This window comes from Cyanistes caeruleus, chromosome 1 (assembly GCF_971803275.1).
Source record: "Cyanistes caeruleus chromosome 1, bCyaCae1.hap1.1, whole genome shotgun sequence".
Classification (NCBI taxonomy): domain Eukaryota; kingdom Metazoa; phylum Chordata; class Aves; order Passeriformes; family Paridae; genus Cyanistes; species Cyanistes caeruleus.
The window spans coordinates 45,137,895-45,163,845 of record NC_141701.1 but is presented as its reverse complement, the minus strand read 5'-3'; the positions used below and the strand labels follow the sequence as shown (position 1 = coordinate 45,163,845).

The 25,951-nt window shown below is 38.8% G+C and overlaps 2 long non-coding RNA genes across 11 annotated transcripts in view; both read left to right on the top strand.

Annotated features, from left to right (window-relative positions):
• The first annotated feature begins 435 nt into the window (after nt 1–435).
• The window catches only part of LOC111924908 (uncharacterized), a 171,156-nt gene continuing 145,640 nt past the window's right edge, over nt 436–25,951 (top strand). For 2 of the 10 annotated variants that reach the window (XR_015286948.1, XR_015286944.1), the window contains exon 1: nt 442–930. This is a non-coding gene — a long non-coding RNA (uncharacterized LOC111924908). Of the gene's footprint in view, nt 931–25,951 lie in introns of all 10 variants that reach the window. The other 8 variants (XR_002861905.2, XR_002861901.2, XR_002861906.2 and 5 more) reach the window with 6 other exon arrangements.
• Nucleotides 1,884–4,080, top strand: LOC111924912 (uncharacterized). The gene is made up of 2 exons (XR_002861913.2): nt 1,884–2,039; nt 3,946–4,080. It is a non-coding gene; the product is annotated as an uncharacterized LOC111924912 (long non-coding RNA).

Below are 25,951 nucleotides of genomic sequence, written 5' to 3'. Positions count from 1 at the left end.
TGTTTTGTTTATGTATTTGAAATAAGAGTGGCTTAGCAGAAGTCCAAACAATAGAAATATTAATAAATACATTATAAATACATTATAAACATTTTTAGGTTAATAATCCCTTTTTAAGGGATTTCAGATTTTAAAAATAAGGTGGGAAAGGGCTAGATTTTTCTGCCCAAAGCACTTCTAATTATTTGGTTCAATGTCTGCTCTGTCACAGAGGCTCTGGTCCTTTGGTTTCCCCCTCTGCACACAAATTGAAACATTCAGTAGTTTCCACCTCAGTCACGACCATATTTTCCTTTTTTTGAGGAAATCAGGAATAGGAAAATTGCAGAGCAGTCTGGGTCTTCCCCAATTTGGAGTTCCCCTGCAGATGAGGAACATAACAAGATCTGGGACTACAGAGCTCTTCTAGCTTCTTTAGCAGAGATACATCTAGCCCAGACCCTCAAATGTTAAGGGACCCAAATCTTCACTCTCTAAATTCAGTCTCTTATTGCTACTCTCCTCAGCACTGAGTTCTGTCCATAACACAACTTAAAGAGTAAGAGTCATGGACTTCATGTGAGGAAATAATGGAGGATTTGAGAATTTAGAATTTTGCAAGTGAAAATACTCCTCCCTGGTCATATGGTCTTGCTGTGTACACACACCAGAGGTGCTTCTGATCTGTTATTCAAATGAATTCTCAATGAAAAAATATGCATGTGTAGCGAAGAGGAGAAAAAATACCATAAATGCTCCTATACTGGAACAGAAAAATATGGAGTCATAGAATGATGACAAAAATAGATTAATTTTTTTATGTAGTGCACTGCGGTTAATCCTTGTGCTCACAGTATACTTTATTTAGAACCACTGCAGAATTCGTCCTCTGATTTTTCTCCCTGAAATTAGACTGTAGTGATATGCTTCAGACTTCAGAGGAGCCTAAAGGTATTTGATTTAATTTATATCTATGAGTTTTGTGCCTTGTTCATTTATTTTAATCACTGTTGGTTTTCTCTCCCTTTGACTATCCTAGATTTTTGTTCTGATACATCATTGGTTATTCTGATATAAACAGTTCTCCACTGAATTCAGGTTTCCAAAATTTCAAAGTATAACAATCTCATTTGAGAATGAGTATCATTAAAAGGAGCTGTGTGATTATGCTATCTCAGAAGCAGGATGTACAGTTATAATGTTTCTATAAGGTTTATGGTGGTAATCCTCATGCTAGCACCTGAGTTTTTAATGAGATTTTGAACTTAGTATTTTTAGATACAATTATTATTATAAAGAATATGTAAATATTTGTAAGTATTACAATGTGTTAGGATGCTGGGGGTATTTTGTTAAATATTCAAATGCGTTATTTCATAATGTATTTAAACTTAAATATTTCACTGTTGTATGAAAAAATGTTTGGATATTATATCTTAAAAAAATAAAGTGGTTCATGCCAATTGCAAGAAAAAATAGACTAGCATATTCCACAATTTGAAGCTGACATCCATTTGTATTTACTTACTCAGTTATCACTTTTCAGCATGCAATTACATTAATATTTTTAGATGTTGGATGGGTTGACATTTTGTTCCAACCCTAGACAGCCAACTATGCCTTCAGATGGGTCTCTGCCAGCTAAAAATACAGTCCTAGATAAGAACATACAACCTCCACATTAATATTAGTGACACCCAGAAACAGATTGCTGAGCCGAAAAAATTAACTCCAAAGGATTCAGTGGCTTGTCCATTACTGCGTTAGGTCCTAGCCTGAATATATGCAAGAGTAGAAAGCTGAGCAGCCTGCATGTCTGAGGGTTAATGGCTACTTTCACTGGAGAAATGTGGTCTGGCACAATGCTGCAGCTCCTAGCAATTTAGGAGCATAGCATACAGGGGAGAAAGGAGTGTCTGGGTCATGGAAACAGATCCTCACACAATGGTGCTTTCCACAGACACTGCCATAAAACAATACCTTTAGTTACTGTTTACAACTGTTCGTTTCCTTGAAGCTTACACTATCAGAAGGCTACTCCAGACTGTGACTTGTACAAAGTGAGTAAACTTTTAATTTAAAAATTAATTTATCATCAGTGAGTCACAGTCTTGTCTTAAATTCTGTGCTGGTATGTCTAGCATGGCAATGCAAGTTGATTTACCTCTTCACAAAGAAACAGAGTAGAGGCTTCCCTAGAAGACGGACAAAAAACTGAGTCTTGCAAGAACAGAGTAAATACATAAACTGCTGGTCACCTGTGGACAATCTCTGTAATCTAAGTTTTGAATCTCAGTCTGCATGAGATGAATCAGTTCTTTGATGACAAATAAAAGCCTTTTCTGCATTGGTGGGATTTATGATTTCCTTTTCAATAAGTAGAGGGACATTTTATTCTTTTGCACACCAAACTCTTAACATTAGACAGTGTTCTAGATGCCTTACTAATTGAGAATTCAAAGACTGTAGGGGACATGGCTGTCTTGCAGAAAGGAGGCTTAGAAAAAGAAAGGTTAAGATTTTAAGTATTTTTCTCCCTGTTTTTCTCTTTATGTTACATTTGCATGTTCCACTCACATAAGTCATAAAATTGCAGGAGTATATTTTAGCCACAACAGACAGTTTGTTTTAGGGTTTTCCATCTCCCTGTGTCTCTGCTTAAACCATCTATCCTGACATAGGTGAACCTGTATTTGTTGTGCCAATACTGGTGAACCAGTCTTGCCCGTATTTTTGTACTCTGCACACAGAGAGTAACGTCCTGTGGGCAGAAGATGCTTTTGGGAATGCTTTAGCCCTGGCAGTCAAAGGTTTCACCAACATTGCTTCACTGAGGACAGAAAATTCAACAGTAGCTGAATTGCAGAGTTCCCAGTAGACCATTTTATTCTGAGTCTAGGGTGTGAGAACTTTTGCTTTTAAATCACTGTGCTATGTAGTTAGAGCAAAAGATGTTATAAAAGCAGCATTTACTTATCTGGATTCCTTGAATTTCTCTTCCACTCTTTATAATGGGCTAATCTGGTGCTCAGAAAAATGTGAAAAAGCCTTTTAGAGAAAGCAGTAGAAAGATATTTTATGTTCCTTTACTGATTACTTTTCCTTGATGCTAGGAAACAATTATTTTAAGTGGATTACTTCCAAAGAATAACTTAATTTGATAATAAAACAAATACTACTTTCCCATTTATTGATGAATCAAGCAAGGTAATTGGATTTATTACTTTTGAATCTATGAGTAATCCTGTTTCAAAATCACATGTGTGTTTCCTCCTCTGCTTTTATGTTTGTCAGGAGATGACAATTATTTATTCATTCTCTTTCTGGCAGAATTATTTTTTTTGTTTTTTTAATCTGGACAACAAGAGTTTTATGCATAGTTTCTGAACTCAAAATAGAGCTAATTTATACTTACCACAATGTACATCCTTGATGGAGAAAAGTGAGTTTCAGTCATTCTGAGCAGCTAAAAATACTAGTTAATTAAAACAGATCTTGCATTAATACCTACAATATGCACATTAACTGGTGAATAGATATAACATTGTTATGATGCTGTTTTGTACTACTGAATGTCAGGGTCCTGGAAGCTGAGAGACCCTTTGGACATGTATCCTGGTACATGGTATGGTCTTTGGGCTGATATGTAGGAGATGCCTTTGATAGACATATACAGCTAAGCTGGGGAGTGGCCATGCTGAGTGTTATTGACAATTCTCCTTCCTCTGCTTTTTAGCTTTATCCTACAAATCCACCATGCTGAGTCTTTAGAAGATTATAGATTATTTTAGACATAACAAAATAATGGAAGATTTTTCAGCTAACTGAATAGTCAAGTATTGGTTTTTTTTAGTAGTTAATCTAGCAGCATTTATGAATTTCTTTCACTTGAAGATCTCACATCAGTTCCAAAATATTAAGTAAACTTCTTAGAATCTGTACTTAAATTCTTAATTTGTTTTACAGGGATTGTTAAATCTACAATGGTCAACCAGTATAGCTATACCCATTCACACCAGCACGTTTCTGAAGTGGAAATGAAGCTTCCATAAGAAAAAATGTTCCTCTTTCATTAGAGAATAAAATCTGTTCTTTGAAGAACTAAGTCTCCATATTCTGGTTTAAAGTATGATTTCTTTTAATTCTCCTGTTCCACTCAGTAATGCTAGCAAAACTTTTAAGAGAAGATCAGATCATGAGTTGGAGGTGCTCAAGAAACTCATTCAAACTCAGATTATTTTCTTCTGTAAAGGACAAACAACCCATGTGCTTGAAATACATGACTATATTGATGGGATTCATTGATCAGCATAGGCCTTTGGTCCATTTGATAAAGATAGAAATCTGTTACATTCCCAGCTCCATCACCTTTACTCTCTGCCTAAGTGTTGTCCCCTTGCCTGATAAAGTGTTGTTTAAAAAGGGACTTCCAGAGCTGAACGAACCCATCTGCAGAGCTTGAATTGAAGAGCCAGCTTCTGTCATGTGGAACCACAACAAAATTGCATCTGCTGCAAAGCACACAGTTCTGTTAGCTATCATGGTTTTACTATGCATCTGATAATATTTAGACCTTTCTCCTGGTCATGTTCTTTAACAGTAGTAGGCAATGAAGGATAATGATTCATTTGGGAGTTTCCAGGGTTTCCAGGCTACCAAGCCCCACTGTGGTTTTCAGTTGAAACATTTCAATCCACCTTTTCCATTTTTCGATGTCATTTGAATCCATTGCTGCATTTATTTTTCTTTCAAATGAGAGCAGAATGTGGTGTTTGAACTGAAATACATTCTTGAGTGGAATAGAAGAAGGGGGAAGGATAGACATGTTATTTGTTAGCAAAAACATACTATGGGCTTTGTGGTACTGTGGCAAAGTTTGCTCCTGGTGAGTCTACTAAAAGACCCAAACCCCATATCCCCATTTCCCTGATTCCTACCACATTTTTCTCTGTGCCTCCTTCTATGAGGTGACAGAAAAAGCCAGATCTTTTTGACTAATGTAATATACTCTTTCCTCCTCAGTAGTTTCTGTCTCCCCTCATTGCTCCCAGAAAGGGAGGGACTATTAATGACTGTTTCAGGGCATTGGAGGGCTTTCTCACCTCACTTCCAATGCATTCCTTGCCTCCGGTCACCCAGGAAGAATCTGCTGTGTTTGATTTCTGTCTCAGGTCACTTGTCTCACAGCTACGTGCCAGGTCAGTGCCAGTGAGCAGTCCTGCATGGCAGAGCTTTGTTATACAGGCTGGTTGGTCAAGTTTCACACGCACAAAAGGAGTCGGTGTAAAGACAAAAAGAGACAGCATGTGTTTCAGTGCCAGTAATGAATAAACTATCACATCAACTGCACAGCATGAACATCTTTATCCAGCTGTGTTTATAAATTATTTTCATTAATTATGGTTGTTCCTATCACTTGACACAAACAAGGACTTTTTTTTTAAGTGGCCGTTTTATTAATCCATTATTCTTCTGAGGAATAATATCTGCCCGCCCCTCCCTGCCTTTAACTGGCCAGAGATACATCACTTTCAAAAATAAATCTCCAAATGCAGCCCTGCAAACTACTGCTCTTTGGTTCATCACTTATGAAAGAGGATACCTTTTTCTTCTGTCCACCATGAATTAAAATAAAATTGCTTATAATCTATCTTTGAAAACCCTGTGGTCAAATTTATGCCTGGCATCACAGAGCAGGAAACAGCATAATTGCACAGTGGATGAACTCAGTCTCAAGAGTTTAGTTGTGCTTTGAAAGCTTTTTGATGTATTGTTGTACTTTTATTTATATTAATTTTTTTTTTTTATTTTGTTTTGCTTTTTTTAATACTAAGGCTGTTTAGGAGCTGTGTTAGTAACCTGAGCTTTCTAATACTGACTCTAACCGGAGCAGAACCCTAATAAAGCTAAAGGCATTTTAGCCTTTGTTTCAAAGATTACAGTGCAAAACCAGCAAAAAATAGTTATTTTTCAGATATGCATTTTGAGTCATTGGAAATACTTCTGCATTTTTGACTACAGAGAAGCTTTTGAATTCAGACAAATGCATTTCACACAATTCATTTCAGGGCTGATTCATTTTATCTGTGTGTCTCCTGTGCCAAGTGGAAACATTAGGCCTCTTTAAAAAATGATGGGGGATAATAAATGCTCCAGGCATTTGTTTTGCTGAAATGAAGTAATGGCAGGGAAGCATATGGTGAAATATATTTTTAATTACTTTTCAACAATGTTAAATGTTTTTTCCTTATTTTCATATTTAATGTTCTTGATCAAGCTTGCTAAATAGGCAGCTCTTATGGAACACACCACTTTGTGCAATAACACATGACTAATTTTATGGGCAGTACTGTATATCCCTGTGTATCAACACTGTATTACTGTAGAACTTTGTTTATGATGCTTTGTGCCATGCAAGGAAGCTGGGATTGTGAGGGGGCTGTTTTGTTCCTGTTTCATTTTTTTCCCCACTAAGGTCACAGCTCTCAAAACCTTTGTTGAGAGGGTTTGTTTTCTTACATTTTTGTTTGTGCATGCAGAGCAGGAAATATGATTCTCTTCTGTTAGACTAAACAAAAGGAAATCCACCTGAGACTGAGAGGAGACACCAGTCTCTCTTTGAACAACTTCACTTCTAAATCACTCTTCTATCCTCTTCCTTCATCTCCCTCCCTGTAGCACAGGTTCCACACCAAAGCTAAGTGAACAAAAGACACCTGTTCCCATCCCTGCTAAAGAGAGAAAAGCTGCTAGTGCCTAAAGGCTAAAGCTGAGCTGAAAGTGTTTTGGCTACAGGTGGTGTCTAGGCTGTAGATACACCTGCACAAGGGAAACATGAACCTATTGCACAATTCCATTAAATAACAACTGAAAAGTAAGTGACATCACAGGAGGATGGCAGAGGGAAACCAAGGCACAGCTGTCACCACTTGCCTGCACATATATGTCACCTTTTTGGGATGTGCACAAAGGTTCTTTCAATGCAAAATAGAAAGACAAAGTAAGAAAACCTGGCAATTTGCTGTCAACACTTACAGCAGGCGACCACATTCTCCCCTCACTTGTTACAGAGCTGGCACAAATTCTTTTTTCTGAAGGCGTCACGGTCATCACTGATATGAGCAGAGTAATGCTTCTTGTAGCACACCCTGGAGATCAACAGTCCCAGGCTGTTTCAGTCCAGTAAGTACTTTCCAGAGATGAGAACTCCTCACAGAGAAGTCTCTGTGACCATCATCCTCTTTCTCAGCTTGAGTGCCTTTTCTTCCTGTAGCCCTGGCAGTGTGGCAGATAGGAGTTGGGATGTCTCTCTCGCATGTCCAGCACTTCCTTGCTCGCTGCTAGTGATTCAGGGGATTAAAGCAGCAGGATATAAAGCAACAGATGGGGATTTCATTCATTCTCTCTGCTTTGAAAACTGACTCTGAGGAATATATCCATTATTATTATTGTGACCTTCAGTACACTGCATGCAGATTTCAGTTTGAGATGGGATATCTATGGGTCTGAGGCAGTGGCCAACACTGTGGAGAGAAACACTGTGCTGATAGCTTATCCACATTATTCAAGAAAAAAAACCCAGTTTGTAGCAAAGGTCAGAGCACTGAACTCATAAAAAAAATGCCCCTTTTTCTTCATCCCTTCCCCTTCTCACTGGAATCCAGTGCCAAGGAGCAGAAGTAGACTGGGTGGGAGAAGGAGAAGTGAAGCCCAAGTATTTCTCTTGTGATGACATCTCAGACCTGCCCCTGGTACTGGGAAAAAAGCCAACAAACAGAAAAGAGAAGCAAGAAGTTGCCTGAGGGAGAAGCAAGGCCATGGCAGTCAATGGCTGGTCTCCTACTCTGCCTGAATCCATGGAGGAGAAACCAGCCAGGTCTGGGACTGCTGGTGTGACTTTTGGGACACACTTCTGTGGCGGAAGAGAGAACCACAGCCTTTCAACCTTGGAGCAGTGGGGCAACCTTGTGTGGGTGGTCTCCAAGAGGGAGGAGAGGATTTCCCATAGTTCTTTCTCTTCCTACGTGGCTTGATAGAGGGCTTCCTGGGCAAGCTCAGGGTTTCAGCCTCAGGATATGGAATGAAAGAAACAGCCTCCAGAAATGGTATCATTCTTGTTTTAACAGATACCAAAGGAAAGATTAGTCCCAGGGAAGCTTTTGCTTCTGGGAGTCATATCATGGCAGTGCTGTGAAGCTCTCAGAACCTGGATGTGGGGGACAACATTATCTTTTCCAGGGTCTTCACTTTTAATCTTCACAGGTAAAGAATTGGGTCAGTTGTGCATGGCCAGAGACAGCAGTCTCCCTTGCACTTTAGCTTGGATACTGGAGATAACACTTCCTATAAATCAAGACAGCCTGTAAAAAAAATGACAAAAGCTGTGAAGTTCAGCTTGCCAGGAAACTGTTATTGTGCATGTGTATTTGTTTTAGGGAAAAAAATAGATTTAATATCCACATCCCGTTTTGTCAATCTTTTAAAACCCCTGACAGGGATGTGAATGTTATTCAAGATCTATTACATGTCATGATGATAATTTGTTTCTTTTGAAGAGTGTGATGTCTAAGTCGTTTTTGATGATTACATTTCCTTGGTCTGTATTTATTCGAAAGGCACTTTTCAGACCTTATTCAGAGAATTGTTTCCAAACAGTATGCGTAAATGATTAGTAGCGCTTTCAGTCATGCTGTTTGATACCTTTTCCCTTTAGATATTAGTCTAGATGTGAAGACTATGCCCTACCTGGTGCATAAAGAACAGATCTTAAATGTTGCAGCAGCCGAAAGGTTTGGAATGATTTAAAGGTAAAACCAGTCACTTCCCATAGAATCATAAAATCATGGAATGGTTTGAGTTGGAAGGGATCTTAAAGATCATCTAGTTCCAGCCCCCCTGGCATAGGCTGGGACACTTTCCACTAGACCAGGTTGCTCAGAGTTCCATCCAACCTGGCTTTGAACCCTTCCAGGGGTGGAACATTCACAATTTCTCTGTAAGGTCTCATGGTAATCTTCTCTTTTCCAGGCTGAATAGCCCCAGCACTCTCAGCCTGTTTTTACAGGAGAGGTGTTCTAGTCCTCTGACCATATTAATGGACTTTTTCCAGCAGGTCCCTTACTTCTTTTGTTGGGGACCGCAGAGCTGGACACAGTATTACAAGTGGAGTTTCACAAAAGCAGGGTACAAGGACAGAATTGTCTCCCTTGACCTGCTGGTCACATTGTGCTCTTTCAGGTGTTCTTTCTATCTTTCCTTAGATATTCTTGTGCCTGAATTCTACACCTGAAAGTTCTTCATTCTCTCAGTCCCTGCCTTTGCTCAACTTGGGCAGTATAACTGGAGCACTTGCCAGTGAAGACTAAGGCAAAAAAAGTCATAGAGTACCTCAGAGTTCTGCATATTCCAGGTAACTAGGTCTCCCATTTCCTTCTGGAGACAAGCAGCATTTTCCCTAATCTTTCTTTTATCACTGGCATATCTGTAGAAGCTTTTATTGTTGCCTATGACATTCCTGGTCAGATTTAATTCTACCATGGCTTTAGCTTTCCTAACATGATCTCTGGCAGCTCAGACAATTTCACTGTGTTTTTAGGCTACTGGTTCTGGCTTCCACCCTCTGTAAACTTTTTCTGTTTCAATTTATCCAGGAGCTCCTTGTTCATTCACAGAGGCCTCCTGGTGATTTTGCCTGACTTCTTCTTTGGATACATTTCTCCTGAGTTTGGATGAGGTGATTCTTGAGTATTAGCCAGCTTTCTGGTGTCTCTCGTTCCTCCAGGGATTTATTCCTGGTACCTTACCAAGAAAATCCCTGAAGAGGCCCAAGTCTGCTATCCCTGGGATGGAGAGCTTGCTGTGAGCCCTCCTCACTGCTGTAAGGGTCTCAGATGCCACCAATTCATGGTCATTGCAACCAAGGCTACCCTTGAGCTTGTGCCTGGTGAGAACAAGGTCCAGCACAACACCTCTTCTCTTTGGCTCCTCTGTCACTTGAAGAAGGAAGTTACCTGCTCCAAGAACCTACTGGATTGACTGACCTGCTGTATTGACCCTCCAACAGAAGTTCCCCCTTAGGACCACAGCCTATAAATGTGAGGCTGCTCTTCTCTGTCTATAGAGCACCTCAATCTTCCTGGCTGGCAGCCTGTAGCAGATGCCCAGTATAAGGTCACCTGTCCCTGCCCTCCCATTGATCCTGACCCACAAGTTCTCTGCTTTCTCATCCATCCCAAGGCAGAGCTCTATGCACTCCAGCTGATCACTGATGTAGAGGGTGATGCTCCTTCATCGTTTCCCCTGCCTATCCTTTCTAAAGAACCTTCATCCTTCCTTCCCAACACTCCAGCCATAGGAGCCATCCCACTACTTCTCTGTGACCACAGACCTGAAGGTGTGAAGAATAAAACCAGTCAAAGCTCTGGGTTATCAAATCCTCCTAATATTTTACATGAGCTAAGGATGTGGTTTTGAGTAGCAGAATGCTGTGTAAGCCACTGCTGTGTAAGTAAATGCCAATGCCTCAAACACAAGGTTTCCTATTTTGAGCTTCAGTCTATCACCTACATGTGACATAGTCCTACTTTGCAGCTACTATGCTACAGACTCTAAATTGTCTTCTAATTCTTAAAATTCAAAAGAAACTCAGTTTGTTTAAATGTTTAACGCTTCTCTAAAGAATCTAGGCATTTTACACTAGGCTCACCAGAATAAATGTTTATCCCAGTCATCTGCCTTTGAAAAGAAGATTCTTCATCATACCAGTGAAGAAAATATTTTATGACTACTGTAATTTGTTTTCCTGATAAATGACAAGCAGCATTTAAGTTTGAATAAAATAGGTGTACGTATTTTTGTTGTTGTCAATTTTTGTTTTAATACTCCATTATTAGTGTCCTTTAACATTTGACAACAATGGAACAACTTTTCTTGAGAGAAGACCTTTAGATTCTCTTTATCTGCTTCAAACAATAATTAAACACGCAGTGGATTGTCAAAGCCAAAAATTCATTTTGTTTTAATAGAATATATTATGTACTGAAGTCTGTATAGCTCCTATATTCTGTTGAATTTTAGACTTGAATCTATTTGGGAAAAAAAAGGAAACAGTTGCTGCACAAATTGTGCTTCAAAAGAGATATATTTGAGTAGAGGGACTGATTTTTAAGTGTGTAACAACCATAAGATGCATGTGAAATGAATACCAACCCATTTTATCTTTGTCACCAATAAAAGCTGAAAGCTTTTATATTATTTCCTGTTTTTTTGACCAGAGTTTTCATCTCCATGGCTCCTATTCCTGGATCCATTCTTTCTCCTCCCCAATATGATTTTATACCTCTTTCCAAATGAAATATGCCTTTTATCCTTTGGTTCTTGAGTGGCTTTTCTTTTTACCTTTTTTATTATTTATGTCTGCAAATGATAATAAAACTCTTATGACAAGCTTCATATAATGTGGACATACCTGTTTGGGAACAAGGAGGCGAAGTTTCTTTACTTATTGCTGGGATATTTAGGTAATGGGCAAATGTCATGTAAGCAGATGTTCTTTGAAATGCAGAAAAGGTCTTGTATTATGTCTCCTCTTGTTGGTGACAATGTGTCTTGGAATTTAGCTGATGCCTCAGTTCTTCTACATGTCAACTTGTGGCTGCAAAGCTGGAGGGAGGAAGCACATCCTGCAATTTTACCACAGAGGACAAAAGAACAAATGTCTCAAATCAGAGGAGTACTGTGAGGCCACCATTATGCGCGGAGATGAGGAACAGCACAGCTGGAGTCGGGCATACAGTTTCAGATGGCACTAAAGTGTTTATCTGGGGTTGTGTGAGGGTGGAGGAAAGCACTGATGTGACGTTTTTATTACTCTGGTAAATCCATTCCTAGTCCTTTAGACTTCTTCTTCCTTTAAAGAAACTAAATATGTCCTTCAAAGGACAATGTTCGTCTATTTAAAATTAATTGCAAATCCTTTCCTGAATTTGAGCTTGCAGAAGAAATGGGGTAAGGGAAGAAATGAACCGGCTCTGTGAGACAAACCAGACAGAGCCTGTATAACATGTACCCCCTTAAAATTAGTTACTGTCTTCTAAAAGCAGTAACAGTGTATGAGTTGTCATCTTGATGTTCTTAGACTGTCAGTTTGGCTCTAACTAAGCTACCATTTAAGGCCAATTTGTACAGGGGGTAAGAGACTTACAAAAATAATCATCACTAGCTGCTTCCATCTATCCTTTTCCAGCGAATTATCTTCTATTTAGTTCTTACTGATGTTTATCAGCAATTTTCTCCTGGATATTTTTTAATTTTTTTTTTTTTTAATATTTCTTTGTTCTCTCAAATTTGCTTGCCAAAGATACTGTTTAATTTCATGGGCCAAGCTGGAAAAATGTCTGTGACTGCAGGTGAGGACTTAGAGTCATAGATGCCTTTATAATCAGCTAAAAAGGAACAAATGCACACCTCCCAAACTGGAAATTTCAATACCTCTTCTGACAGTACATGCAAAACAGTATCAATTTTTGAAAGCATAATAGTACTCTTAGAATCAAATTAAAGATCTTACTTTCAAGATATCTTATTTTCTGTTCCAAACAATCTTCAATCCACAGCATAACTTCGTCATCCGTAAAAACCCCTGAAATTAAGAGAAACATTATATGATCCCAGCATCTATTATGCATCTTTTTATTTGTTGAAGGCTTGCTGTAGAGTCTGCTTGTTTCCAAGGAATGAAAATTGCTCATTATCCTGGATAATGAAAGAGAGTGTCGTCATCTATAATTCTTAGTTTAGGATACTTACTGTACCCTTTTATTATAAAAGGGTTGGCAGGAAAAGAGTAGACTAAAAGAAGCAGCTCTTAAAATTTTTTCTTAAGTAAAAGAGGGATTTCTTTTCAAGTGAGATTTATGTGTCTTTGGCAGCAAAATATATTGGAACAACTTTCTTAATTGACAGATTGTAACCTGAATATGAATGCTATTTACTGAATACAATTCATGAGTATTAAAGTTATTTTTTTCAATGATCACAGAAATGTGCTTCTATATATACACCTAAGTATATAAGTGTACCCACCTGTCTCTGTATGAGTGTGTAGGTGTATTGTATATGCTCTTATTGCTTTTTTTAACACAGAGCTTTTTCAGTATGTAGACATTTTTTTCTAGTCTGCTCCTGTTTTATTTCCCTGATTAAACTCTTGCAAGCTTATCTTTATAGTGTAAGAAGGTTTTCTTTAACACCCTCTGCCTAAATATGACAGTTCTGTAAACAGCAGCTGTATGTGGTCAGTCACAAGATCTAGAAATCAAAACTATATGGGCCGTAGTCACAGCTCACGAGACAGACATGATGTGCTGGAAATTGACTGCCAGACAGCCTGGATTTGATAAGTGGCACTAGACTGTATGTCACACTTTCTACAGCAGTAGCATTTCACACACATGCACAAGTGTATATAAATTAAAAAAAAAAAAACTAAAAAAAACCCAAAGGAAAAAAGAAAAGACAAGAAGAAAAGAGAAGAAAAAAAGAGAAACCTACCCAAAACTCTATGATTAAAATTATTCAACTAGAAGGACATTCATAGGAACATATTTTTCAAATGTTTGTGCCTAAAGGGCTAGAAAACCAGTTTAGACCTAAACCCCTGTGAACATCATGAATTCAGAGCGGTTAGCTCTTTCTGCAGTTGCAGAAGTGAGCTTTAAAGATGTGACTGCAGTCAGCCAGCAACAATTTATGCTTACATGGAAGAAAAAAGCTCAGCACTGGAACAGTGAACCCAGAAAACTACGAGATGAAGAAAATGAGAGTTTTCTAATAAGGAAAATAATAGTGAAAAAAAAGTATTAGTATTGGTATCAGCAATCAGTATAGGAGTTCATAAAAAAGGCTTCTCCTGATACCAGTCATGGATTTTTCATCTAAGCCAAGATAGCTTTCATCCATCTCACTGACATGTCCTGCCAGGCTGAGGCTAACTCAGCCTCTGTTTTGGATATCATTGCAGGGATGTCAGACTTGAGAAAGAAGGCTTCAAAATGGTTGCAGATCATTTCTAAACACACACACGTGCAAATCCCCCATGGCTAGCAGGTATAGCATGTCCCTGCAAGCACACAGGCACAGCTGGAAGCCAGCTTTTGGATTCTGTCTATGCCTAATTAAAATTATGCTAATTGTAACAACAAGATTACAACTTTGTAAAACAAAACAAATAAATGTGTTTTCCACAATGCTTCTTTATTACTCTATCCGTTCTCTTCACCTCCTGATGGAAAATAATGGGAAAGGTCTGATGGTCAGTAAAAGAAAAGTCAAACTGTTCCTGGCAATTTTTCAAACATTTTTTTAGGGCTTTCAATTTGAAAAACACCCATGCTTTTCTGGGATATTCACATCCCATTTTTTTTTCCATATTCCAGCCTAGGCAAGGTGAAAAATCCCAAAACCCTGAACCACATTATGACTCCTGCTGTATTCAATATCTTTGCATGTAATACTGAGCTTTCAAAACCTTTTAGCCATTCTCCCCATACTTATGGAGGCCCTAATTAATTGCTTTTGTGGTGTGCAGGAATGCTATTGGTTTGTGAAGAGCTAGAAGGAAGTTCCCCTGGTGTAGGAGTTGATGAGAAGTTTTGGGTCTCCATCTAATTAGGCTGTACACTGCTAGGAAGTAGGCACCATGCTGTGCTTGCTTGTTTGCATCAAGTCAGACACACTCCAGCACAGCTCAGGTGTTTTGTAAAATGCAGATATAACCCATTTTTTCCCTGAGATGGTGGTTGGTGAGGGTGGGGAACGACAGAAACGTTTTGGTCTCATAATTCACCAGTCTTGGAGAAAAGAAGGAAGATTCACGCTTCAGCACTGAAATTGTTGTAAATTGTAAAGGTTAGGTACCTTTTATTTATAATGTCTCTATTGTTTTATTTGGGAATTAGAGAGGAGGAATCTCCTTTGTATTGTGGCCGTGGCTATGAAATTGATCTTCAGGGGGAGGTAATCTTGGAAGAATTTGCAACAACAGAATGTATATTTGCTTTCTGAAGCCATTTGACGTTATGAAAACTAGATGCTGTACCTGTGATGATAGAAAATTCCATAATTTTGAGATAGTCCCAGTTCAGCCATTGTGTTTTCTAGTATTTCAGCCTGCAGTCTTTGCTCAGAACTGGAGTCCACAATTGGACATTCTGGAATAAAAACCTTAACTTCATCCTTCTATATTTGTCTCCATATATTAGTCAATATTTGACTGTTTTGTAGTACAACCAGGTCTCAGTTAGCTCTCACCTCTTTTGTTGCTTACGTGCATTCAAGAGCACTCTTCTTGTGTTACTTTATTTTTTTTCCCCGAAATGGTAATGCAGCGCTGGGACTGGGGAAGGTCAGGAAACACAACCCTTTGTGGTTTGTGCACACACACACACACACACACACACACACACACACACACACACAATTAGCCTGCACCCACACAGACTGCAAGCACAATACGCCCTTTTCAGAATCTGAATTTGAATTCTTGGATGCAAAAGCCATCGCTGTCAGCCCATGGCCTGAGCCCTGTGTGGTCAGTGATTCTCCCAGGTGGCACACATCTGGCAGGACCCCTTCAGGATCACTGCTGAGGTTCCATGGCTGCAGGCAGCACCTGCAAGTCCCTAGTTTGGCTGAGAGATACAAGGCAGGTGATCCTCTGGCTTTGTTTCTCATGGGGGCTGACAGTTCTACCTGCTATCTGGATACTGACACCTTGCAAATACCCACAGAGATGGTCTTTAAGCCTCACAGATGTTGTGAATCGCACCTCACATCACTCCCATATCCAGCAGATTTTCACCAGGCTCTGGGAGAGAGGAGGATCATATGAATAGTGATGCTCTGCTACAGTTTATGCCATTTAGTTGCCTTCAACCAAGGACAGAAGGGAGGGTAATGAATCCTAATGCTTTGACCTGGAGGAATTATTTCAGAAGGAAAAGGTGAAAATTTGATTAAATTATAATTTTTGAGAGTAGCAAGGAAATGGTCCTAATTCCACCAACTGTCCCAACCTGCTTGATCTGAGCTGTTGGGGTCCAGGTCAGTAGGTCATCTTTGACTACAAAAGAGGATCATTTCTACCTTAATGAGGCAAAGATGGCTTATTTCCGTCTAACAGATGGCAGTGGATATGAGTCATGCATCTGTCTGGGATGTATTTTTCTGAACAAAGTAATTTGACCAGCAGTTTCCAGTCGCCCCACACTCTTCCCTATGGCTCCAAAGTTTGCACGTGCTTTATAGACTCTGACCATTTACTATTATATCACACTTGGGAGGAAGGAAATAAAACATAGTGCTAAAAATATACTTATTTACATTTGGGAGCACCACATTGTCATAAAAGCACAAATGTGGAACTTGCTTGAAGTTTTACTGGTTTTTTGGTCTTCATCTTTTTTTTTTAATTTTTTTTTTTCTGGCAGTACTCCAACCTGCAATAGGAAAGGAAGCAGAGGATGCTTAAACTGTTTGTATATTTATGGAGCTATTTGCATTTTAACAAGTTATTCTGGGAGTGCTGGACTTCTTGCTAATGATTTTGTATCTTCTAATTATTCAGGAGCTCTGATTGGGATCTTTGCTGCAGTGATCCTGCAGTGTGGATTACTTGAAATCTGATAAAGTAAGCTTTTGTGTTGGAGGGTTCTCTTGGATCTGCCAGAGCATGCAGAGTTTCTCTCTGCTGCCAGTTTACGAGAAACTTGTAGAAAATTATCTTTGCACTTTCTACCTTTCTTCACAGTTGAGGTGAGCCACAGGATTCAAATGTGTATATACACCCTTGTATACAGTGGAAATGTTCAAGCCTTGGTTCTGGAGTGAATCAGGCTAGCATGATATGATGACTCTGGGGCTGTAAGGATTTTCAGTTCTGAGATATTGCAAGCTGACAGGTTCAGAAGCAGAGTCTGTCTCCAATTTGATTTTAGAAGCTGATTTTGCTTTTGATTTTAAGAGCTGCTTTCTGAAGGAAGTAATGGATTTTCAAGTGAAAAACCAACTTGCTCAAAGTAATTTTTTAAGTATTAAGTCTTTTTTTTTTTCCTTTTAGCATCTCTGAAAATCACCAAACAGAGGGTTTTCCTAAGAATTCAGGATTAGTCTGAGACATGGCATTAACTATTTCTTCCTTAAGCAAGTATGAGCACTATCAAAAATAGTGAAACACCTGCTGTTTTTCAACTTCTGCTGTAAGTGAACTGAGCTTTCTTTGAGCTTAGAAGGTTAAGTGAAATAGAAACTAGAACAAGGAACAAACCAGCAATCTTTACCATATAACAGATTATTCTGATACAGGTCTACCTGAAGAAACAATACGAATTAGGATTTGATGTACATCCTTGAGAAGGTAATTTCAGGATATTTGTATCCAGATTTCTAAGGCAGTACATGTTACATGTCTGCAGTGTGTATTAGTGTTCTCTCAAACTTTCAAACCTGCTGGTAATTTCAACCAGATTTGACAGTAAAGCAAAAAATCTGAAGGATAATAGAGAATACAGCAGTAATTATTCCATTTCACTAAGGTAAGTGCACCCTTGTGGGAAAAAAATTTCTTCCACATCCCTTTCCAGTCTTAGACTGGCCTCGTTGATGAGTGAGGTGCTTTTAAATATTACCTTCCCTCCCATTTTTTGGAGTCTCCCTTGCTGGAGACATTCCAAACCCACCTGGATGCATTCCTGTGTAACCTGCTCTAGGTGACCCTGCCTTGGCAGGGTGATTAGACTAGATGAACACCAGAGGTGCCTTGCAACCTCAGCTATTCCCTGATTCTGTGATTTCACTGTTGCTCCTGGAGCTGTGCACTTTACAGGACCTCATCTCACAGACAGCTGAGTCCAAGCACCTGAGTGGACAGCAGTTTCACTCCAGTTGGAATAATGCTCAAGATGTAACAAACCAAAAAAAGTTTTTGAAAAGCATTTGATGCTTTTTGCATTTAAAAGATAACCATCAGGTTTATCACCAAAAGACAGATTAGCTGAGGACAAAATGCTGTGAAAGAAGAGAAATGGATTGTTGTCTGCAGGGATTCACCTGTTTTCTGGACAGATTTTGGTACACAAGGAAGAATGGTTTAGGGACAGTTCTGTTACACTAGATATTGCACCAAGGCAAGGTGCAAGCTCAGTTGTTTCAGGCATGTATATATATAAATAGCCTCTGCATCTTAGATCTGGCTAAGCTGCCTGGCTAGACGCTGGCCAGACACTAGAATATGTGTGCCTTAAGCCTTGAAATCTGAACAAAATCTGTATAGTCCTAGGATTAACTTTAGTCCTTGAGATTTGTCCTTACTTCAGATTACCCTCTCCCAATTTTTATCTAGGATGAACATGCTGAGCTGCAACTAATTTCTCAGGTGCATGTGGTGCTGTAAACAAATTATCTTTATTCTCTGCTAAATAGAGCAAGAAAACCTTCAAACCTGCCTAAAATAACAACTCCTCTTTATATTCCCAGTGTGAGTTTCTGTTTATTCTGTGACAACCCAAGCTGCTTCTGCAGCTCATGTGTTAACTCCTATTTGGCTTGTCCACAGGGATCTTTCTTTACTTCCTTCACTATCTCCCTGTTTTGTTGGGGTTTTTTTTGTTTGTTTGTTTGCTTTGTTTTTTGTGGATTTTTTTTTTTTAATTTTATCCCTGCATTCCATATCTTTATATACCTGTGGTAACCCTTTCTAGCTCCAAACTCTCTTTCTGTGGAGTGGTGAGCCACTTAAACTTTGTTTTTTTCTGTCCCAAGTGTTTTCACCTCAGCAGATAGCCATTAAGATTTAATTACTAACTGCTGCCTAAGTTCTGGGTAGGTTGTAATGCAGACCTTGGTCAGCAGTACATGTGCATGGGGATATCCCAAAATACACTTCACTTCTTAGTAACAGCTTCATAATATCAGCCAGAGATAATAGATTGTGCACAGACTTTCCTCTGCCTAGAATGTAAACCAGCACTTCCTTGATGCCCTACGAGGCAGCTATACAAACACACTGATTTTCTTCTTCCTCTAGCTCATTTGCTCAGCACTCAAGCACCAATTTAGAATGATGGATCTGGTTTTAATCCAGATGGCTTGATGTAGTGATTTCTCTCCCTCTCGCTGGCTCCCTCCCTCCTCTCCTTATCCTGCAATTTCTCTGCTTTTTTTGGTTCTGTTTTACAACCTTTGGTAGGACAGGTATTCTGCTTTCTCCTTTACTGGATATCTGACATTTGTGCTGCCATTGTCTGCTGAGTCTTTCAAGTCACTCCCAGAGATGTGGTCTTTAAAGGCAGCTCTGCATTAGAGAGGCACAGATTGTCTCATGATGTGGCATCGCTCCTACAGGTAGCAGGCATTTTCCTGGCAGCTTGTCTTAAGAATGGAACAGCATAACTGATAAAGGCTAAAGATGCCTGCAGTATGTTAGTAGAGCTCTGTGAGGAAACTTATGCAGCAATTGTTTGTCTCCAGCTCTGCCCAGTATTATAATCATGATATTGGTAATCTACTGGACACTTCTGAGAATTAAGGAAAAAAATACAGCTAAACTCCTCATGGTCTCAAGATGTATGTGTGACGATAATGAATATTATTATCCTCTCTTTAAAAACTGAGAGGCTGTGCATAAATGATTTACTTAGGGCCCCAAAGGAGCCTGTGTTTGACTAGGGAGCTGAACTTTAATTGTACCTGACTTTAATCCTATGTTCTGACTGTACCTCCCTCATTACCTACCTGTCCATTTTCATTAGTGCTCATATCCATCAGCCTCATTAATAAATATGTGAGGGTGCTTTATCATGACTACTAAACAAGAAACTTGATTGAGACCTGATCTGAAAATGTTTACTTGCCTCAAACACACATTGCCTAAAATTGCTGTCATTTACACTGAATGGCAGCTATGTTATGACGTTAACCATGACTCAGTTAATGTCAGCCATTAACCTCAGGTTATGGCCACAGAATCACAAGTGACTGAAGTACTGTTTTTTTGAGTGACCAGTGCCTGCAGCTGGAAATGACTGTCCCCAGAGGGGACAATCTTGTGACAATTTCAGTCTAAATCAGAGTGTCCATGGTTCTGCCTTTATTGGCAGTTCCTGAAAGATGTTTCCAATCCTTTCACTGGCACCTGTATGCACTTCAGGATGAAAAAGTTCAGAGAGAAAAATCCCACCAAATTGTATTTTTTTTTTAATTATTATTATTTTGAAAGGGCTACTTTGACTCTCTGAAGAGAGAATGAATGTCTTATTCTGGCTTATTCTCCAGTCATTCAAGAAGCAGCGCTGGCACATCAGAAAGTACAAGATCACTGTCTGCTCTGCTCTTGTTTATGCTGTACAGCAACCTCAGCTGAAAGTCTGGTGGTTGCCCACAAGGGCTGGGAAGTCCTTGCCATGCAAAATAAGAGCAACTAACTCAGACACCACTGAAAACAACCTAGGAGTAGACAAATGATCAGTTTCTGTCTCACATGAAGAGTATTAACTTCTCTTATTTAGCTTACTTGATGATGTGAAATTATCCTACCCTACTTACAGAACTTGTGCTGGACTTGGGAACAATAACTGGAAAGGTTATAAACCCAGTTACCAGCTCCAGCTGAAGCTACTGCCTGAGTTCATCAAGGATATGTTTGCCTGGTGATTGAAGTTTATAACAGAAATATGTGATAAGTTAAATTGCTTCCCTTGGCTATGAGTAGACCTGCTCTCAGGGGTAGACCTACTACTTGCTCTGCTGCCCCTGTAACACTCTTTTGCAGGGGAGGCTGGGGAGAGAGGCTGGGGAAATAATTTTCTCAGTTTACTTGAGAAGAAATCGTGTACCAGAGTCCTTGCCAATGGTTTAACACAGCTGCCACCTGCAGCTACTGTTGGAGAAAAAAGTCTCACTCATGGGGGTGTATCTATGAAGGATTATTTCAGCAGCACTGAAATCTTGAAAATGTAGAGGAAATAAATTAATTTTTTATTTGCTGCACAATATAATTTTAAGTTTGACTGGAATAGTTTATGAGTTTAGATCTTTGGCAGGAAAAAAAAAAAAAAAGAGAAAATAATGTTTACTTTTAATTTAAAAGACTTTGCTCACTTTCTTCAGAAGCATTTATTAATCCAGCTGTCTTTGCTTATGTATTACTGCCCTAACCTCCTACTTAGGTGTATTATAGAGTTAGTTTCTGAGCTCTTGTTGAAGCTGATCTATTTTGAATAACTAATGAAACACTAATTTGAACAGAAGTGCCTTAATCATCAGTTGATAAATTCAACCAGTCTTCCTTCAGTTCATTTCTGTGATTAAGGACTAAGCTGGGTTAGGGACTGAAGAACTTTGATACCTGCATAAGAGCTTTCAGCCTTAAATGCAGGTTTTCACTGCAGCTAAGGGGATCTAAGAAGTAACTTGCTGACCTTAATAATTCCTTTTTATCTTGTCCCTTACATCGAAACCAAGGTTAACCCAAACCAAACCAAGCCAAAATAAAACAAAACAAGCCAGTAAAACTAGTGATTTATTGGAGCTTCCTTGATAGCTGGATGAGGGGCTTTATAACAGTTAGAAAAGTACCATAGCTTGCTAAAGAAGAAAACTGCACAGACAAGAACAGGCCTTCAGCAGACATAACTTAAAGCTGTTGCATCCACTGAAGCTGTTGGGAAACAGGATATCAGGGAACAACAGAGCCAGATGCACCAGCAGAGTGGAGAGAGCTGTGTGTGGGTGACAGCGTGGCCAGCATGGCAGTGTCCCCACACACAGGATGCAGACCTTTGGGACCCCAGCAAGAAGAGCACAACAGGTCAGTGACAGGATCAGGATCATCCCCAGATGATCACAGATGTCCAGATCACTCTGTGGGTCACAGGGATGGGATAGGTCCAGGGACAACCTGGAAATGAATCGAAGTCAGGATTATCAAGGTGCACAGCTAGTGCAGATTCATGGACAAGTAGCTCAGGCAAGGACCTGAGTGTAAATGCAGCTCTGGAGAAAAAAGGGAGGAGGGGGAGCAGTAGCTCATCCTGTATAGCTCTCTCACATTATCCTGGTCCCTGGTCCCAGGGTGGCTGTGCCATATTAGCACTGGCTTTGAGGGCAGGCAGGGAGTCCCTGGGTGAGAGGAACTTGCAGAGCCTGATGGCACCCTGGGGACCAAGCACTGGATGCCAAAAATAAGCCCATAGACTCCCTGTGTAACTACACGTTTATGTTACTCAGCTGAGCTCTCTTCCTTTGACCACTTCTGTCCTCTTCCACCACTCTGTTCAAATTTGCCTCAGCTGTGCTACAGCAGGCTGACGTGCCAGGCTCTTAAGTAGGTTTCTGAAGCCTTGCTGGTTGAAAAAAAATCCAAGAACATCAGCAAAGAGTTTCCCCAAACCTTTCAAATCTCCTCAAGCAAATATATCTAATTATTGGGAGGATTGTTGGGAACATGGGCATTTAAGGTGCCCTCACTGCTGAAGAAAACATGGGATCAAGACAAAGCATCAGTCACAAGGCAGATTCTTTGTGGGTTTTAATCTCCTAATATGGATATTTCTCTTCCTGCTATTCTCACTTCACGTGTTTAATTTGAGAGTACATAACCTGTTCATGTTCTTCATCAAAGTGCCTTCATCTGCTTAGAAGAAAACTGTATTTAACACCCCCCCAAACAAAACCAATAAAACAAAGCAAAACAAAATAATAATGAAAAAGCACAGATGGGCAATTGCAATAGATTGCTTCCTTCCTCTGCCTCCAGTGGTGTTTTCAAATCTATGAAATGTATTGCAGTGCTTCAGGTCACTTTGCTTAAGCCACCTTCCATAATGTTACAGAGTAAATGCAGAAGACTAATGATAACATGGACTGATGATTCACAGAAGGATGTACTTTAGAGGGTACATAGAAACAAAGGTGCTTTCCTAGGATTGTGCTGAGGAAAAGATTACTTTGACATATAAATCTATTACATAACTTAAATGTGCTGCATTATCACCGCTAACAGTAAAGACAACAACAACTTCACTGTCTGAAATTTTCTCTGTCACTGCACAGTAATTATCTGTCCTATCTCTAAGGTCATTGGGTACTGTGGTTGTGTTTCTAGTTGCTGAAGACTAATGTAATTATTAAATGCATTACAGCTGCATGGAATTTTCTAGTAGGAACTCCAGAAAAAACAGAATCCAAACGCTTTTGTGGCCTCAATATCTATAAAACTAACTAAATACTATTTTAATCCCAAAAATGTGCTAGAGAGAAAGCTCTAGTTTTAGCTATGTGGTCCTGAAAAGTTTTCTTCCTCTTATCAAGGCTGCAGAATGCACACAGCAGTAGATATGCTTGACGTTATCTGTAGGAGGATAAAAGCCCACACAGCAGCTACTCTGTGCTGGACAATTTTGAAGCTGTTGGGAACAGTTTCTGTCCTTTCAAAGTATTAACTGCATGCACATCAGGGGCTGTGGTACTGTCTGGTCTAATTTAATCACTGTAATGTGCAAGATAATCTTTCAGACTACCACACAGCGTGGGATTTGGGTCTGGCACCCTTCAGTTTTGAACATCAGTGCTCCAAGACAGCATCCCTTATAAAAATAGAATGCAAATATAAAGAAAGAAACAGAGCTGATTATCATAAATTCAAGAACTAAAAATGAGCAGAAGAGAAAATAAGAAAAAAAAAAGAATTACATGGCTCAATATTAAACTAAACGTTGTTCAAGATTTTACCAGAGAAACTGAGAATTTTTCTTTTTCTAAGGCACTTATAACAGGGAAAGTATTGTTAAAAAGTTTCATGAGGTAGAATTAAGATACGTTATGATCTGTTATTATTTTTTTTTTTCCCCCAAGCCCAAAAATCTGTAGTTACAAAGAATAAGACATTCACTGAAGAAACAAGTAAAGCTTTATTAGGTAACAAGTGCTGAATAATATATGTTGAAATCCAGTGTAGAAATATGTGCTGTATTTTAATGTGCTTAAAGCTTTTAACTTGTGGAGTGGCATTTAAAAACCCCATATTAAGAAACAAGTTTCCTGTCATGGAATGAGTATAATCATAGTCTAACATTTTTTTTTTTATGCAGCTCACTTAACTGTGGCTAGCATTTAGATAGCCTGTTTGATAGATGGTGTAGAAATTATGTAGATGTTTCTGTTAGGCAATAAGATGCACTGAGAGTCTTTTCAAGTTTCTTTGCTAAAGGAAACAGGTTTTCCTTCACTCACTGCCACAGTAGTTAATTAACTTATATCAATTCAAAACATTTAAGCTGTCAATACAATGCTTAATTTGGACAAAAAGAAATAAAGAAAGTTTGTGTTCTCCAAATCTTTCCTGCAATGTCAATTAGTAATATAAAAGCTACACAGCTTCTCTGTTTCTTGCTAGCTGCCCATCACAACTGCAGTAAAAGCACCTCAATGGATTAGGGCACTAAACTATATGAACTCCCCAAAACACAGAAATTTCCAATCACAGAAACACAGAATGTTTGGGGCTGGAAGGGGCCTTAAAGATCTAATTCCAATCCCACTGCCAAGGGCAGAGAAACTTTCCACTAGAAAGTTTCCAAATATCTGATCTAAATGTACTCCCATTTCTGTCTAAAGCTATCTCCCCTTGTCCTACCACTCCATGCCCTTGTAAAAAGCCCCTCTCCAGCTCTCTTCTAGCCCCTTTAGGTACTGAAGGTGCTCTAAGGTCTCCTCAGACCATCAATAATTAGGAAATATTCTTTTTATACATCCTGGTACATAGGAGACATTTATTACATGTAGAAATAAAGCAGAGAACTAGACATAGTTTTTTGCTTTTCAAACATTTGGAACAATGATATCTGAATTTAATGTTAACATTTATTTATTATGTTGCTACTCAGATGTTTCAGGCTGGGAAAACTCCCACGTGTTGCAGAAAAAGATGTCTGTGAGTTTTAAAAGCAGAGACATCCCCTCAAATTAGAAGTACTCAGGTGCATGGATTGTTGTAAACAAGATAACTTCTCTTGAGGAAAAATAGACCCATAATGCATATATAGGGGGTGATATAGAATAACATTTAAGGTCAAGGCTGTGGATTCAGTGAAACTGAATTTCACTGAAACTTCACTGAAAACCACATTTAATTAAGGTGTTCCAATGGCTGAATTTGTCATGAAAAGACCACTTATCCTCCAACATCATCTTTTCACGTACCATTTTTTATCAGGCTAATTCCTGATGATTTTTGCCAGGAAATGCAATTTCCTTTAGGCAACCTCTCCCAGCAGTGGTCAGCACATATCATATCAGAGCTGAAAAAAACAGATGGTTTATCATAAAATCAGAGTAGTACAGTTAGTATTATGTATGAATTACACCAAGGTTGGGATTGTAACAGACTATATTAAAATGTATAATTATGTTATTGCTAAATCCTCATTCTATGTAGGAAAAAGCAAGAAAAAATTAATTTATTATACTATAATATTCTTTTTTTTTTTCTACTTTATAAACTGTACCCATAAAATTAATGAAGATTCAACTCACTCCTAAAATTCTCCTTTTAAATTTGGAATTATATGTGCTATCACAAACTTTAAGCCAAAACTTTTAGAAACCGAGCATGTCTTGATTAAAAAAAAAAAAAAAAAAAATCAGAGCTATGTAGAAGCTTAAGGAATAAAATTATAAATAGAATATTTTAAAGTACAACAGAATTATACAATATTATTCTTATTAAACCTGGATATTATTCCTACTGTGAACTGTAATTGTTGTGTTTCAAAATAATGTGAAAACAATTAAGTAATTACATAGATTAATATTTCAACATTTTGAAAATGCTTAAAACTTAAATTAATATTTCCCCAAAAGAGTTTAGATTTGCTTAGACAATCATACTGTGCGGGTTTTTTTAATCATCATTATCTTT